This window comes from Poeciliopsis prolifica, unplaced genomic scaffold (genome assembly GCF_027474105.1).
Source record: "Poeciliopsis prolifica strain line A6 unplaced genomic scaffold, Auburn_PproV2 SCAFFOLD097, whole genome shotgun sequence".
Lineage (NCBI taxonomy): Eukaryota > Metazoa > Chordata > Actinopteri > Cyprinodontiformes > Poeciliidae > Poeciliopsis > Poeciliopsis prolifica.
The window spans coordinates 302,867-319,479 of NW_026562472.1; the positions used below are offsets into that span (position 1 = coordinate 302,867).

General features: G+C 38.1%; 1 protein-coding gene and 1 long non-coding RNA gene across 3 annotated transcripts in view; one reads left to right on the forward strand and one right to left on the reverse strand.

Annotated features, from left to right (window-relative positions):
* LOC129353813 (neural cell adhesion molecule 2-like) overlaps window positions 1-16,613 on the reverse strand; it is a 269,675-nt gene that overhangs the window by 180,065 nt on the left and 72,997 nt on the right.
* LOC129353814 (uncharacterized) lies at window positions 34-5,194 on the forward strand. 2 transcript variants are annotated; one of them, XR_008605087.1, is made up of 3 exons: window positions 34-136; window positions 2,913-2,970; window positions 4,965-5,194. It is a non-coding gene; the product is annotated as an uncharacterized LOC129353814 (long non-coding RNA). The 2 variants fall into 2 exon arrangements; XR_008605086.1 differs by lacking the exons at window positions 2,913-2,970; window positions 4,965-5,194 and adding exons at window positions 1,766-1,854; window positions 1,932-2,008.

Consider the following 16,613-nt stretch of genomic DNA (forward strand, 5'->3'; position numbering starts at 1 on the left):
TGCCAGGTAACCAATGGGGTAGTGAGTCAGTTGATTACACAAATTTTTGCAGAGATAGCTTTCAGAGGTTGAGCGGCTAAACTCTGTCCTCTGCCTACATTTCCCAGAATGCTGTGCGTTTCTGGATCGGAGTTCAGTGAGTATTCTTTTGAATATTAAATATTCTATCAGATTTATTGATTGATTTAAGGTGTGTTAAAATGTAAGATTGATTTTTGAGAAGCTACACCTATGAATTAACACTCAAAATTGTTTTCAAATCCATAAAACAAAACATTTTCAATCAGTTTGCATTTTTTGGGAGCTTTGTGGATCTGCAGCGGCGGCATCCGTCATGTGTCTCACTGGTTTGGTCCTGGGTAGCAAGCTAATGGGGATAATCAGTAGGACGTCAGCAGCAGAAACTGGCTGCTGGTCAAGCTCTGAAAATCACCTGACAGATAAATTTGTCTTCCTTCAGAAGCTGAAGGTCACTGATTGGTCCAACAGAGGTACAGAGAGCGGCTCAGTTGTTTTGAAGGCAGTTCATGTTTGCTTATAACACTCTGCTGCTGATCATCAAGGTTTATTTATTATTACACATGAATTGTCCAACTGGGTTGTGATTGCAGGAGCGTTAGGCTTGTATTTACTTCTCCTCCCCAAACCTTAGCATCAATATCCAGCACATATAGCTATTTTTCCACAACCAGCAGTGAGAAATTGTTAAATTTTATTCCAATGCTGAGATGTTTTTATGACTCACAACAAGTCAAGGCTCTTATTTAAGCCCATTTGAAAATGTAGCTTGTCAAAACTGAAGTCAGTTGCAGAAAATATTAGTTATGATGGAATCCATGTTACCTTAAAATATTTCTGCTGTTTTCTCCATTTTCACCCATTTAAAAGCTTCAGATGAGGCATAGAAAAAAGCAGTTTCTAAAAGACTATTTTATTTATTAATGCCCTTTATGATTAAATAGTTGCTTCCTAAATTAAACAACTGTTAATTAAATGTAATCTAACCCAATATTGCTCAATATTCACCAATAATATAGATTATTTTCCAAATAGTCCCGAATGTTGAAGAAATGTTCCACAATATTACCAAATATTGGGAAGTTGGCAAGCATGAGAATTGTTGTTTTTGAGAGCTTTACTTTAAATGAGGGCTGCTGAGCTTCTTTAATTTACTCTAGATTAGAGAAAATGTTGCTTTTGAGATCTCAAAGTCAACTTCAAGCTGCAATCAGGAGAAGTTTCTGAAGGGACAAATACTTTTTCACATCACTTTACAGAAATCTCTTTAAATAGTTCAAATCCTGACAGAAAAATTGCCTCAAATCTCTTTTCCCACCTCAACGCTTGTTTCTGAGCAGTGAACTTCGAGAGCAAGCCAGATATTTCTCAACACAATCACACATTAGAGTGAAACGTATTAACCTACAATATATATCACCTAACAGAAAGTTGAGTTTTCCCTTGAGGTTCTGTCTTTTTATTCACCTGGGGAGCTGCAAGGCTCTTTATTTCAGAGAAAATGTATTATTTCAAGGCAGCAGTGAGAAAAACTCCTGGAAAAGAAAGTATATTAAAAGCTTAAGTTAGAGCCAGGTTCATTGGTAGGTTGTAGGCTGTGACAGGCTCAGCATACATAAAGAAAAACTTGGATATGACAGACAACAAAACCATCTGAACTTTTAGAGACACCAAGATAGGTAAATGCTTGAAATGTCAACCTGGTTGTCATGAATCTGTGTATCAGTTTTACCTGTTTAAATTCAAGGCCTGCCTGAAGAAATAACCCAACACCAGCTGGGCAGAGATGGAGAGTGACAGTCGAGAGCGGAGAGGAAGCATGTCGACAACCCTGAGGTCAATGATGTAGAGCCAAAACAACCGTTTCCCCCCTGGGAACCATTTAGGACTAATTTGATCCCATTTGTGTACAGGAAGTCTCAACAGTAAACACCTGCCAAGCACCAAATGTCTGGAACATTGACTCCAGTGGATTAATCAGCAGGACAGGGTCAGAGTTAACTTTTACTGCACAGAGATCTTTCAATTACCAGCAGATTACATCTTTTCTGAAACTGAACGTTACAAGAAAATGTGGTTTTGTGAGCTAAAAATAAAAAAGAATGAATGTTTCTTAGTGTGAGGATGATTAATTATCTAGATGATAGCAGAAGTGCCTCCGCAGAGGAGACACATTTCCAGAGAACTTGTCAACGTTGCTCTTATCTGAGACAACAAATCATGACAGCAACAGCACAACATTTTAACAAGATGCCAGAGCTTGTTGCATGAACCCAACTGCATTCTGGAGATTACAAGTTGTGATAAATCTGAAGCAACAATCCTAATAAAAGCAGTTTAGTAGGTTCACGAAGCCTAAAAGGAAATAGTTCTGCAGCGCACGCAACTTTTAAAGAAGGCTGGTTGGAAAAACCGGAGTCCAAGACACAGGAGTCCAAGACACCGGAGTCTGGAGTGACGATGCATGAAACGCATTTGGTGCGAAAGCAGAATTAGGCAAACAAGGCCAGCGACAACCATAATTAGCTCCAAACCAACAACAAGGAGGAATTCTGGGAGAAAGCCTGTTTTTCTGTCCTACCTTCACAAACATAAACATGAGGATTCAGTAACACTTTACTGAGACTTTGGACAGATGAGGCTAAAAGCCGATTTAACCTCTAGAAGAAGAAAACAATTTGTTTTCCTTCCAAAGAACAGAATTAGGTGAATCTGGTCACCTATGGTTTGGGAGTTCTTGTTGCTCAATGTGGACAAAGATGAAATTGTTTTAATGTTTTGAAGTGTTCATAATAAGTAATAATAAGGGAGTGATATTTATTCTTATTGGTGTTCTAGAAACACAAACAGAAGGGAGAGTATTGCTTCTGTAACACTTCTGCTCTGCGTTGCAGCCAAGAGGTTGTAAAGAGGCACCTCATCACATCCTCATCACATCCTCATCACATCCAGGTGATTAAACTATTTGTCCTAATGCAACCTAAATAAATAAATAACCAGCAACACAGGCTGCAGGCGATAAAATGAGCAGAAATGAACACCCTGCATTAGTTGCTGCAATTTCCTCTCCCTTCTGTTTCCTTTTGTAATCTCATCGCAGTGACAGTCATCTCTGGCTGGCTACTGTCAGTTTAATACACACCAATGCAAATTAATGTAACTATACTAACAGTAAAATGGACAGTATCTTCATAAAGTCATACAACATCTTTTCGCATAAAGAAAATGTGAAAATAACCATTTTCACACTGTTTAAGATGTTTTCCAAAGAGTGAAGCTTTGATTAAGATTTATTTACCGTTTCTTCTAATGAATTTGGATATTTTCCAAAGTGAGAAATCAGTCATGTAATTAAATAAATAATCAACAGCTTAATCAGTCGTGACAAACAATTAACTTCAACCTTTATCTGCACCCTGAAAGTGAACGCAGGGAAGGAAACCCACTGATTTCACAATCTTGTTGCAGAATAGGTTTCATTTCCAAAAGTGACAAAGACTCCATCTTTGTTTTTTTCTTTCTGGCAGAGAAAAAAACGATGTAAAAAACCCAGAGATTGTAACACTGAGGATGTCGGCGCTACTTTCCACTGGCTCAGATTGTCTGTATAGGTGCAGAAAAATATGTCATTTCAAAACAAATATGGCCGAATATGTGATTGAACTGGTGTGGAGGAAACAATCACATTATCTATCTTGACAGAGAAGATGGGAAATGACAAAGAAAAGCTGCAGAAGGAAATCAATCTTTAGTTTCCTTTGCAGGATGGAATTGGATTGGGAGGAAAATAATGCTTTTAAAAAGACAGACTCCTCTGGCTATTGTAGAGCTGGCAGCTTGTCATCATTTTTCCATTACAAGAAGATGACTGTGTTGGTAGCATCTTTAGGAACATATATTACAGAGAATGCATGCTGGGTAACAAAGAGGAGGAAAAAATTAAAAGATTAAAAAAGCATTTTCTGTAATAATTCATGATATAATGAGCATTTTAGCATTAGTCATGTTATAGTGCTCAGATAAACACAGCAAGACTCATGTGTGAGTTAACTTCACTGAATCTCTGCAATATGAAGTGATTCTGAAATATTAATATGTCATCAACATGAAACAACTCAGACAAAACTATGGACAAATTATTCAGATATGTATTTTTTAAAAATAAAAACAAGCAAAAACCGCCAAAGACAAACACAAGAATGTGTTCAGGTGATAGAAGGCTGAGTTTGTAACTATCTTTATGTGACTGTGAAGGTTCCCTACCGCCAAATTTCAGACCTGATCGCTGGTTTCCATGCATGATGACTAAATTGTTCCTCTTTAAGTCTGAAGATCATAACTTTTCTTTTTGTTCAGCTCTCACTGGATGTTTTACTTCACAACATTCCTGAAAGTTTGAGCAGATCTAAACCTGCAACTTTTTAAAACTTTGATATTAGAAACTAACCAAGTCCAGAGGCTTTGCTGATTGAACATGTAATAATAAGGTTGAATCCTGAGTTTTTAGACCATAATCAAGTCAAGAAAACCATTGAGGATTGTTCTGTTGGTAAAATTTACAGTAATATTTATGCTACTAAAATATACTAAAAATCTTCTGGAAACTTTTGGGGTTCCTCAGTTTGACACTGAGCAGCATTTCTGACAACTTTCAGAGTCCTGACTGATGCTTTCAGGATCTGATATCAAAGAGAAAGAAGAGTTGTCTGCAGAGATTCGTTTGAGCCGTAAAATCTTCAGCAGAGTAGACAGTAGATTAAAGATGGACTGATATACAGACAGTGTGCTGCTTCCTACTTTACTTTATTTAAAGGTGTAACTATTTATTTTTGTGATTATGATTGAAAAATGTACCAAAATGTTAAACTAATCAAGTTTAGTCATAAAAGTTTAATTCATTCAGGCTTTGGTTTTCTATTTTTGACATTTTTCTCCTCTCTCTTCAGGTACAGCGACTCCACCATCGATCTATTTCACTGGACGACTCGTCTTCATTAAACCTGAGCTGTTTTAAGGCGACGCCTGCATGCATGAGGGCGGGCAAGCAGCAAACACGCCGACTCATCTCAAATGCAAAGCAGGGTCAGGAAAGGCTCCCCGGCACCATATGTTTGTCGGCTGACATTAAAGACAGTCGGCTTGTTGACTCCTACCTGATTTAAACAACCATAAAAGGTTCAAGCTGATTAAAACTTTAAAGTTGGGGCAAGTTTACTTGTTATTTTTAACCTCAGCTCTGGTAAATCCTCATCACTCACCCAACAAGCTCTAAAACTATAAACCGTGTTTATTTATGTCAGTTTTAATTTTAAAAAACACAGACTTTGTTGCTTCAGAGTGACATATGGGATTATTTAACTAGGATTCACAAAGCTGTCTCCGTATGCCGAGCACAAAGCCAAATCTGAATCAAATCCAAGGCAGAAATAAAAACATGACACATTATCCAGTGCAGCAGGGATGGGGAGAATTATTATTGGATTTCCATATGAACATTAGGTTGTTTTGATCCAACTGTCTTCTGTTTGTTATGCAAAACTCCCATAAGGGCAGCAAGGCTTGTAAAAATGATCATCAGTCAAGGAGAATTCACTGTAATATGAACAAACCAGTGACGCAAGAAGCAGCAAATAAATAGATTCCCTGCTTATTGGCTGCAGGATTTTTGCAAAACAAATGGAAATAAAAGCAGCCAAAACTAAAGCTTATCTTGTTTTGTAAATGTACAACTTAGCATTAGCACTGTAGCACCATAAAGTGAATACTTAATGAATTTTATTAGGGTGATTTATTAACTAATCAGCTAAAAACATTTTCTCATAGTTTAATAGTTATTCATAGTTTCTGTTTATGCCTTTAGAACATCTTGAAACTGGATTTCTCATAATGCATAATGTGAAAATAAGATGGAAATACAAGGAAAGAATCCAAAGAATGAACCATTAAAAGTGGAAAATAGCATCACTGGAGGCAAAGAAAGCTTTGAAGGAGGAAAAGGCAATAATGGCATGTAAAGAAGATGCTTCTATTCTGCTCAGACGTTACATATATAGGATGAAAATTACAGCAGATTTCTTTCTCTATTCAAGCAGCTTTCAGAAAATCTGCTAACAAATCAAGGGATAAGAACCTCTGAGAAAAATAATCAAATCCTATTCATTCCTACGTGATGATAGTCGAGTTGCCATCTGCAAAAGTGAACTTTTTTCTCCTGCTGGATTATATACTTCCCAGTAATAGAGATGCAAATTACTTTTCTGCAAAGATTGAGCTGTTTGTAACATCTACATCTGACAGCTGGATATAAAGTTTCACGCCAACAAAATTTTGCTTCAAAGAAAAAAAGACAAACTATGATTTTGTTTTTCATTTAACACCAATTAACACAATGTCTAAATGTGGTTTAAAAGATTAACGAGTGCACTATAAATGTGTCATATATTTAAACGGCTAAATAAAGACAAAAAGTTCAGATCAAAAATGTCACAGACCTTGTTTTTAGCTTAGCATAGCGCTATGCTAGCATGTTGGTTTTACACAAGAAGCAGAACATTATGTATTTTCCTCAAGCAAGTAATTGCACAAAATCAATCAGCAGATTTATTACAAAATACAACATAAAAAAGTAATTAAATTTGCTCTGATTTGCATTTTAGCATTAGAAGCTCCAGCACAGAAGCTAGTTGTTACAAGAAGTTAGTAAAAAATAGCTATGCTAACATTTAGACTGTAAAAGTGTAGAGTCATCCAAGAAAAATATGAGAAACGCAAATTTTCCACCATCATTATTTTGTACCTTTTGTAGTTTTGTATTTTTGCAAACCAACTCTTTTAGGTAGAATATGAGGAGGACAATTAATTCTCATCATAAGTCAATTTCTACCTGCCACAGTGATGCTTAGTACCTGCTTTAAAGTCCTGTTCTAGAATTTGCTCATAATTTTCAGCAGGGAAAATCAGTTTTACGGCTCAAAAAGATGATGTCCACAAGCAGGAAGTCATCATTTCCAGGTCCAAACTGGAATCATATTAAATTAAAACAGTCTGTCATAAAAAGTTAAATGAATTTTCATGAATATACTTAACTTCAAAAACAGTAAATGTGAATTCCTTGGCACAAAATGGGAACATATGCACATAAAAAGCCACTACCAAATGGTTGTAAACTGAAACTATTTCTTTTTAAGCATTTATTAGATGAAACAGTTCTGAAAATATCCACCACCATTTCTTAGAGCACAAAAACCGTAAAACAGGGACTATGAGGTCTTGATTTGTGCCATTTTGGATTAAATAATCAATAGAAATCTCTCTGCGTTGGCATGCTCTCTGAAAAGTCCCCCAAGTTTCTTGAAGTGCTCTGAAGTCTGTCCCGTCATCAGCAGCTCTTGTTAGCTCTGCGTGTTGCCACTGATGTGCTTTAGATTACACATTCACAGTGCAAGCTGCAGCCGATAATTGAATCACTGGCACTGATCTTCAATAATCAAGGCCATTGTGGAGCCTTCATCAGAGCCATCTGAGAGATCAAAGCGGTTATGACACCGAAAGGAGCTGGAGTCGCCTGTACACACTTTCATTAAAGACTTCTGCTCAAAAAAGCAGCTTTGTCTCTTGTAAATGCTAATTTCTGCCCATGTGTATGAAGGCAGGGGTCATCGGTTTATCATATCCCTCTTTAATGCCGCCAACATCATTTTTATAATTGAACAGCAGTGACAGACACCTGTCCTGCACTGACCTTCTCCATCACAGAGGCGATGGGGCCACCGGGGCGGACTGTCACTCCTGATCGCACTAAGTGATGGTCAAAGGCAGCGGGCACAGGCAACCCACCGGAACCTATTAGCGCGTCTCTCGGCCCTCGCATCAGGATCCTCTGAAACACGGGTTAACACCAGCGAGTGAGCCAGAGAGTGTGTGTGGGAAAGATGTGCAATGATGTGATTCATTCACAGTTGTGAGGAGGAAATTGAGTGCAAAAATGTGTCTCTGTGTGTGTATTACCAATCGACAGCTGTGTAAAATGTCAGCGGTGGATTGCAAGGTTCAGAGAGAGTTCAAGGAAAACGGCTTTGTTTCTTTTAGAGGACGGTCAGATCTGGACAGAGAAGACAAACTGCTTCAGGAGCGACGAAGGAATCACACGACCTTATACTTTTCTAAAACCATTTATTTTTGCGTCTATTTAAGGAAATAAAACTCCAAAAAGTGCAACAAATACTCAAGGATTCCCTCCAAACTACTGCAATTTGTTTTCTTATATCAAATAAATTCTGTACATTTTTAACAAATGTAAGGTTTCTCTTTGTGTATTATAAGCCTGGCAGGCCACCAGGCTTTACTGGAGCCCCACCAGGCTAAACATTGCTTATTTAGCATTTCTTAATGGAGCAATTTATAGTTGGTATTCAGGAATAGTTAAAAATGTCTTCCAATAATACGTATTTAGCTAATAATATTTAGAAATTTCCTGTCAACGTTAAGCATTTTAACTCAAAAACATGACTTAAAATGACAAATTGTGTGAAAGTGTTAATGTAATGAAAATAACCAAAACATTTCCCCTGTGTTCATAAAGGATCTTAAAGAAGATTTTTCTGTCTTTTCCACCATTTTTAGTGGGTCAAAGGTCATCTGTATATGAATGAGTGAAAGTACTGCAGAAAGTGGAAACAATTCAGATCAAATCATTATTTGAATTTTAAATAAACAAGCTTGTGCTCTTCCCCTTGTGTCTGTTCTCAGTCTCATTCAGTGAAACCAAAATACATGGTGACTGGATTAGGGTTTTTTTTCTGTTTTAACTAAGTGTAGTATTTGTGTCCAAACTCAGGACACAATATACTACTGTCAGAGATGCTGGAATAAACTTTGACATATCATATTCATGCTAACTAGATGGTCTAAAACACAGAAGAAGTCTGAATTGAGAACAAAACTCATTATGTTTTACTTTAAGATGTATAATCTGCACCAGAACAAACTGATAAAACTACCTCCAACTCTCCATCATTCAACCACTGCACAGGAGAAACTTCTGCAACTCAGCAGCAGAAGTTAATGCATTGCCCAAGAAGCTAAAGTTTGAAACCAAACTCTCATTAAGAAGCTTTTTTTACACTGTGAAAGGACATTATGACAGCAGGTTTCCCCAAGTTTAGGGGTCTGGACAGGAAAGACTTGAAGAAAGCCTGAGTGGGAACATGAACAGAAACACAGCTGGCCGTTAGCATCTAAATTACAGCCTTTTTATCTCACTGGTTGTCAAATTTATCTACCAGCTGCCAATTTTATGTTTTGTACCTTTTCTACATGCACAGTGTAAGGTTGCAATGAAAGCCATCTGGAAGTTTAAGAATGAAAAATGTCAGAACGAGACTTTGGTTGAGCCGTGTTTGTCCAAATTAACACTGAAGTACGGAAGTGAATTCAGGAAACATCAAGAAGCAAAAAATACTGTATTAAATAAAAAGACGATGATAGCACCGGTCAGCTGTCTGTCATACATACACATCTGACAAGTTAGCGAAACTCGTAATTTAATGCTCATTAAAGCTGCTACTTCCTCGCTTAGGATCTCTAAATAATTGATCAAACATTAAACTGTAATGCTTAAAAACTCCCTAAATTAGTTATGAATCCTAACTTTTACTCACAAAGCCATTAATTATTGATCAGTGCATGTGTTCAACAAGCTTAAAGACAGGATGGAGTTTTGTAGCTCACTCAACTCAAGCTGATCTAATCCTCAACATGAGATCCTTCCTCTACACAAGCATCAATAATCATTTATTTTTCTGCTGTGGATTTGTCTGACTGCACTTGTTGAACAAACCAATAATCAGAGCAATGGGAAAGTCAAACTTACGTAATTAAAGCCAGTAGAGAAAAGATGGATCTATGCTTCAAATATTTTTGATATTTTTAATTAAAAAAAAATTTTTTTTATCCTTGTTTCTGCTGAAAACGTTTTCTTAAGAGTCACAAAACTTTAATTCAAGGATATTTTTATGATTTGGATAAAAGACAGACGTCAAACTTTTGTAAAAATAGAACAAACACGTCACATAAATTTAAAATAAAACCCAAAATGCTTTCGCCAGCAGTGTGTTGAGAAGAAAAGGTTATTTTGTATTACTACGGTGTTTACACACCTGGTAGTTTAGTAAACTCTGTTAGATTGGGGACCAACGTTTTCTTTCACTCTGCATTGTAGCAATGCAGAATTCCCCTCCTCACCAGTGGAGGCGCTGCAACAATAACCACTGAAGGAAACGACACAAAAACCTCAGAAGCTCAACTTCCTTCCTCACAAAATGTAAACAGAAACAGTCGTCAGGTTGAGACGGTTGGTGAAAGATCACAAACCATTTCTCTTGCTGGCGCTAAGCTAACATGTTTGTCACTTCAACAGAGTGCAAATCGACTTTCTAGGTTTGTTTTCTGTTAAATTACAATTAGTGAAAACACAATCGTAAGCAGAAATGTTGCTCCCTTTCTGTATAACATTCCACCAAACTTCCTGAATATTTCTCCAGAGTCACAGGTTGCAGAAATCATCCCAACGTGCACGACGGTGAAGGGCTGATTCACGCTGAGGCTTTTCTCATCACACCGTTCTAGTTTCAAAGTATAATGAATCGCTGCGTATTAATGCTGCGTGAGTCATAGGACGACTTCCAACACATTTGTAGTCTTAAAGTCACCTTGGCCCGTCTGCGCTACCCATCAGCACCACCTTGGCTTCACCCGCTCCCCACTCACACGACCAAAAGGCCTTTCAGACAAACGCAGAGGGCTTAGGGGGTAATAATATCCCACAGATCATATCATGAGGGCAGCAGGGCCATATGGCTCTGAGAACCTCATTGGCTTGATTTATTGCACTGCCTGTGATTTCATCCTGACAGCTGGGTAATGCAGGAACTGGATAGGAATGGCGTTTGTTGACATTTCTGCATGTATATGCCTAAATTAGCGCTACACCAAGCATGCATCTTTCATGGTTTGATTATTTGACCACCTAACAAGCTCCTCTGAACGTCCGCAGCAATCGGCTGCCTGTCAGAGCGCCACCGAGTCGCTGACGTATCCGTCCTCACAACAATTTCTCTAGCCGAGCCGTCCATCAAGCGGCGCCGCACAACAAACGCATTTCCCAGCTGGAGCGCCTTTCTTCATCACCCCTGGGCGGGAAATTGACATTGTTGGATGCTGTCAGGATGATACCAATAAGTCTCATATAATTTAAATCACAGCAGTTGATTTTTCTTCTCATTGGTATCATTATAAAACTCAGCATGCAGGTCCTTGCAACACTAATAGAAATAATCCACAATTTGAAGATTTTACATGTGACAAACTTCTCCATTTTCTCTGCTTCAGGTGAAAGGTCTCATTAATGGCTACTTAGACATTCAGCTAAAGCAATACAGGAATTAGTCATTGTTCTTCCTGTCACATAAAATGTAAGAAACGCGTAATTACACAGGCTGGCTGTGAACTGCTGATCCCAGATCATTAAATGGTCTTTATGGGTGAGCGAGCGCGTTTGTTCGTTTTGGTGAAGAAAAGGAGGAACTGGATGTTACACCACAGTGTGTAAGAGGATGCAATGCTTTAAAATGCTTTAAATGCTTTAAAATGAAATTACTGTATAAAAGAGGTTTTTGTCTGCGATCAATCAATCAACTTGACTTATACCAGTAAGTAGATTTGGTTACAGTGAGGCGAGTCAGATAAATATAAATATAACTCGATTCTAAATGGCCCGGTGTGCAATATTTTAACCCTTTCACTACAGTGGACAGCCATGTAAAAGTTGTTTTCTTGTGGATCTTTATGTTATAAATCACATGCGTCAAACTCGAGGCCTGTGGGCCAAATCTGGCCCACTCTAGCTTTCAACGTGGCCCTCTAAATTCTAAGCTAAACACCAAATTAACAAAACTTTTTTTCACTAATAATTGGGAGTTTATTGCAAACGTATTATTCTGAACCCACAGGACTCGACGCAGCGTCTGGCTGGAAAGCGTTGAACTAATCCAGCCTTTTCAAGTCCTCTCCTCGCGCTACTCTTGAGCGTGTTGATGCGGCGGGTGTCACCGAAAGCTTTTTCTTGCTGCAGACAAAAGCTGGCTGTCAATACGGAGAAGCAGAGGCAGATCATTCAGCCGACAGCAGCAGAGTGAAACACTTTGTGGAGAAGCAGATGAATGTTAGAACCGGCCCGAGTCAGTCAGCGAGGCTGATTTCTTTTTGCTTGTCCTCCCTCTTCAACACACACCGGGTTGTTCTGCTGTCTGTATGTCAGCTGTTGGCAACTCCATCATGAAACTTTGCTTCTTTTCAAGTCGAGCAAATAAATGGTTGAAAAGAACGAAGGCCTTGAAAGTTGGCAACAGAAGGGGAAACACGACTGCATGAAATGAAATCAAATCTGCTGACAGCACTAACAGAAACGCTTTAAACAACAAAATCAAGCTACATTTATCTTTATGCCATTTAAAAAGATATCCAAAAGGAATATATATTATATTGCAACTAAAACTTTTTCATCAATATTAAATATTTATTGATTTTAAACAAGCTCCTATATATTACTTAAAAAATACTTGACAGTTTTCAAGGAATAAAAGGAAAATTAGATCAAATATATTTAAGATTTTGTTTTTGTAGTGCAGAATAGTTTTTATTTGAGGGGTTTTCCCGCTGGTTCAATCATATTTTGGTCGGGAGTTTGACTAGGACACTAAAACGCTTCCATAAATCTATTGAAACGTTGACAACTAGAGCAATATTTATGCATTGTCTTGGTTTCTGAGCATTTTTTATTGTATTTAAAGCTTTTAAAATATTTTTATGATCAATTAAGCCAATATCCACCATGTCAGAGGGATGGCACTCAGATTCTCTAATTTTTTAATACTTCCACTAAATGTACATCACCTCTTATGTAAAAATGAAACATTTAAAATGCAAATGAGGTCATAAATCACACGCAGCGCTCAGAGAGCAGCTACCTCTGGGTCAGCATGCCCCCCTCCTACCGCCCCAGATAAATATGCATGCCTGCACGCCGCCACATTTGCATCGCCGGTCTTCTTGATGCAAATCTGAGCGGCTGCAGAGGCGCCAGGATGAGGCCTGGGTCAGAGCTGGATTGAGGATAGCTAACCGTGGCGACCCTCAAGCTCGAATGAGCGCGAGTGATTCCTCCCAGGGTGAGCGCAGCGTTTGACTCCCGACACTTCACGCTCTTCTGCAGGCGCCGCCCACAGAAGAGCGCCAAGCGTTTGTGTCTCTATTTGGCGGTGGGATTGACAGGTCGGAGGTCGAGTGTGTCTAAGTGAGGATCCTCATGTTAGCTTTACAAACTAAACCACTTAAGGTGAAGATAAAGATGCCAGAGAGGACAGATTCAGCCGACAGAGAATAATCCACAGTTAAAATTAAAAGCTAACAATTCCTATTACCATTTCACTTAGTAGTGAATACACACTGTAAGTCATATAAATAACATGCAGTTATTTATATTTTTCAAAAGGGGAAAACAGGAAATTATAACATTGAGGAGTCACAAATATATTCTGCAATTTCTAGCAGATAAATTATATTAGAAGAGCCACTAATGTGGATATTATCGGTTTTTTTCCCCAAACAGAGCCAATCAAAATCTTTTCTCTGACGTAACGACGGCGATCATCAGCCTCAACTTTTACAGGCGGCTTTCATGTTTATCAACACCTGTTGCGGTCTGTCATTTCTAAAATAAATGCTGCACATCTTCTGTGCTGTTTTATGATAAGACCCAATAAAATAATGGTGATAAAATAAAAATGATTAAAGGGCGTCGCTGCCTCAGAGCGAGTCTTGCCTGTCAGCGATATTTACGGCGTCCGTATAAAGTCGCGGCGGACGACGTCACATAAAACCGGCTTCGTGAGAGTCTGACTGGACTCGCTGGCAGAGTCCATTAGAAAGTTATGAGCTTGGAAAACACAAAAGCTTACATTTTAATTAAACGTTCAAACAAGAGCTTTGATACTAATCAACTCCTTCATGTTGGACTCGGTCGGTGGAAAACATTTTCATTCACTTTTAAGATCAAACGTTTTCAAAACGTTTTGCAGCTTTGGCCATAAATGTCAAATTCAAACTGCACATTTTTACCATTTTTCCTTAGTACTGTAATTGTAAAAACTGTGTTATTTTTTATTCTGACCCGTTAAATAAATGATAAAGTCAACTCACAATATTTAATTAACATAAGCAAAGACAAAAGTATGAGTTTATTCCTTCTGGACAGTCAGATTTGCAGTACCGTAACTCCGCCACATTTTGCACTATGAAAAATTACACCAGTTTCTGAAAGATGAGACGTTGCGCTTTCCAGCTAATATCTGGTTATTATGGTAATTTAACCCCCGCTGCAGCAGGGAGTGAAATTAATCTGATGAAACAACCTTTTAATTGCAAAAATAACAGAAACATGAAAGCAGAAACCAGGATGAGATGAATACTTCGTCTTGCACATTTTCCGTTTTAAGATTTATTTTGTCAGTAAAAACATATTCTTGGATAATCCAAAACTGTTCTGAGGGCTGACTTTGGACGTATCTGTGTTAGATGATTGAACAATCTATCAGATTTGCACACTTTAAGAAAGAGCGACCAAAAGGAAAACAGTCAAATCAAATGAGCAGAGCCGGACACACAGCCTTGATGTTTTCCTTGAAGAAACCTGCAAGTTGCAGCGGAAATGAAACACACACACGTCCTGTAAGAGGATTTGGTTAAAAATAACGGCTGATGAGAAGCTGAGAGAAAATCAAAGTCAGCACTAATGGCACCGTGTGCAGCTGAAGGGTTTGATTACCAGCAGGGTGTTGATCTGTCGGGTCCTTCTTCTTCTCCCCCTGCAGCGTGGATTTCATTTCTACTTTCCGGGACGACATGTCATGATTTTAGGTGTCAAAAAATGGGCTTGATCAACAAAAGTACAATTGGGATCTGTTTTATATAAAAAAAGCTCAAAGGGATGAAGAAAGGCAGCTCTGTCCTTCCCACTCAAAGTCAACACAACAGGAAGTCTTTATGGATTTCTAAAAGCCACAAACATCAGAAAACTTTAAATATGTGAACATAATGCGGACATTTCCAGCTAAAGTTAGCATATTTACGTTAAGATTCTTCAATGTATGGAGTTTTCGACAGCTTCAGAAACTTTTAAGGTTTTAAAATATGCATCTAAATAGCTGTCACCTAATTTAGTAATTGATTAATCATTAACTGGAGTAAACAGACGCAAAAACGGCAAATTCCTGAAAGAAAAACGTATAAAGATGAGTAATTAAGCCCAAACTATGTAGAAATATATATTTTTGGTATTTACTATGAATAAAAAATTCTTCATCTGTAAATTTGTTCATCAATCTGAGGCTATTTGAAGCTAAACCTGGAGCCTCAAATAAAGATTTTCTTGATTTTCTCTCACTAAAATTTCCAATTAAGCAAATATAAATTGGTTAATCCAAAAGATACTTTGTAGATCAGCTAAATGTTAAATTAAGCTGTATTTAACATAAATTATTTTTCTTTATTTGCATCTTTTAATACTTTTTAAAATAAATTAATTGCATGAAGAGCTCAATAATTTACATTTGTATCATTTATTGTTTTTCTTTCTACCAAAAACTGAATGATAAAAGTTTTCAGTCTGGTGCTTTTGTCTCCTTTTTATAAGGATAATTTTGTTTACAAAGACTTCATAATTAATTTTATTTGTTGTTTATTTATTGTGGATATTTAAAATGTCTGCCAGTTTCAATGTTTTCCTGCATTATTGCACCACTATATGACTTGAAAAAGTTCTCAAAACAACAACATCAATTTGTTTTCTTGACAACCCTAGTTGCAACGGCCCAGTCAAAGTCCTGTGTAGTTGTTTCTGCACCACAAAGCTTTGAATCTCCACACTAAAAGATCTTTTCTTCCTCAACAGATTCAGAGCAGGATACAAATGGGCGTTCTGCCCCGTGAGGAAGGTGTTTTTGAGCCAAATGTGTCACCGTTTCTGCAGCCAACGAGCCGGGGAACACTTTCACCCGCCTGCCTTGAAGAGCCGAGTTCCTGTCAGAGTCACACTGTCCTGTCAAATCTATAAGCCTTTCCTCCTACAGCTCTCCCCTCTTGCTCCAACGAGACAAAAAATGAGAGATAAAACGGCAGAGCTACCAGGAAGTAGCATCACACAACATCCGCCCGTCTTTCTGCCATCGGTGAGAGAGAAGGACGCACGTTTCAGCGCCTAACACAGAATCCCTGATAGCCTTGAGCTATCAGGGCAGCTTCCCCCTCCAAGGCGGAGAGGACGCCATCTGTGCTGGAGACGTGTGATCTCCTACCTGCCTGGAGTCCGGTGGGACATGAAACAACGTGGAGACGGATCAAAGATGAAGACAAAACAAGCAGGGAGACAAACTGACAACTGGAAATGTAGGAGAGGAGAAGAAAGAGAGTTCCTGAGGAAAACCTCCATCTCTCTTTGTATTCTGGGCCCATTTACTTCATCTAAGAAAAGCTTATTCAAG